A 2031-nucleotide genomic window follows, 5' to 3' on the forward strand; every position below is an offset into this window, starting at 1 on the left:
TCTCATCCAGTTTGTTAAGCTGTATGAGCCTTCTTTCGGTGGTCGGTTTAATGTCGAAATTCAATAATTTAATGGCCTAGGCTGCTTTGTGTTCCAGCTCGACTGGTAAGTGACATGATTTCCCGTACAGTAGATGAAATGGGGTGGTTCATAAAGGGGTTTTGAAGGCAGTCCGGTAGGCCCAGAGTGCATTGTCCAGTTTTCTAGACCAATCTTTTCTCGATGTGCCCACTGTCTTTTCTAAGATTTCTTTGATTTGTCGATTTGAGACTTTTACCTGCCCACTCGTCTGCGGGTGGTAGGGTGTAGCAACTCTATGGTGTACTCCATTTTTACAGAGTAGTCCTTCAAAAACTTTGTTGATGAAATGAGAACCACCGTCACTTATGACTATTCGGGGTATTCCGAATCTCGGGAAGATAATGCTTTTGAAAAGCTTAATAACTACAGATGCGTCGTTTGTGGGGGAAGCCACCGCTTTGACCCATTTTGACACATAGTCAACAGCGACTAGGATGTATTTATTTCCGTACGAAGAAGGGAAAGGTCCCATGAAATCTATTCCCCAACAGTCAAAGACTTCTACTTCCTGAATAGATTTATTTTCCATTTCATGTCTTTTACTAATTTTTCCTCTTCGTTGGCATCTATCGCATTGTACTATGAATGCATGAGCATCGCAAAACATGGTTAGCCACCAGAATCCTGCTTGAAGAATTTTTGATACCGTTTTAAAGGTTGCAAAGTGCCCACCATAATCGGACCCATGGCATTGGAATAATATATCGTGTATTTCAGTATCGGCGACGCAGCGTCTATACATCACGTCAGAGCAGTGTTTGTAGAGATATGGATAGTCCCAGTGATATCTCCTAACTTCTCTTAGAAATTTCTTTCTTGTGTACCCTCTCAACTCTTCGGGTTCTATGTCGGCAGGAACCTTGTCCGACTACATGCACTCCTTGATCCAGATTTTCATCCACGGGGGAATCATGGTCAGAGCATAGCTTGTTGTGCGCGACGTTAACCTTTATACCGAAGGTGAGGGTTTTGGGATTAGTCTCTTTGTTCAGAATATCTGTAGTATCGATCGACATATAATCGTTGTTGTCGATCGACATGGAACTGTCGTAATCGATCGACATTGGATCGTCATCGTCGATCGACAGGTCCTCGGAAGTGAGACTTACATTCCCGAGGAATGACTCCGTTTGGTAAACAGTTTTAGTCGGTAAGAAATCATCTATAGGGACGTCGTTTTCTATCCTTATACGGGAAAGATGGTCTGCAACTCCGTTTTCTACTCCTCTTTTATCTTTTTATCTCGATGTCGAATTCTTGAAGTAGAAGGATCCATCACAGGAGTCGCGGTTTTGCGTCTTTCTTTTGCATTAAGTATTTAATTGCAGCGTGGTCGGTGTGGACGATGACTCGCGAACCGACCAGGTATTGACGGAATTTTTCGAACGCGTAAACCACGACTATCAGTTCTTTTTCTGTTGTTGCGTAATTTCTTTGCGCTTCGTCGAGAGTTCGACTGGCATAATAAACTGCATGCAGCTTTTTGTCTTTCCTCTGGCCTAGAACTGCTCCTACAGCGAAATCGCTTGCATCGCACATGATTTCGAAAGGAAGATTCCAGTCTGGTGCTTGTACGATGGGGGCAGTTATCAAGGCTTTCTTTATTTCCTCGAAAGACTTTACGCATTCTGGTGAGAAGTCGAATTTAACTTCTTTACAGAGGAGGGAGGTGAGAGGTCTAGCGATTTTGCTAAAATCTCGTATGAATCTCCTGTAAAATCCGCATGCCCAAGAAATTTCCTCACATCCTTTTCGTTTGTGGGAGCCGGCAGGCCAATCATTACCTCAATCTTTGCTCGATCTACTTCTATTCCAGCAGCAGACACTTTGTGTCCTAGGACGATTCAATCGTTAACCATAAAGTGGCATTTTTCCCAATTCAGAACGAGATTCTTTTCTTCGCATCTTGCCAAAACTTTACATAGGTTATCGAGACAGTTTTTGAAACTG

The sequence above is a fragment of the Brassica oleracea genome, chromosome C5, assembly GCF_000695525.1.
Source record: "Brassica oleracea var. oleracea cultivar TO1000 chromosome C5, BOL, whole genome shotgun sequence".
Lineage (NCBI taxonomy): Eukaryota > Viridiplantae > Streptophyta > Magnoliopsida > Brassicales > Brassicaceae > Brassica > Brassica oleracea.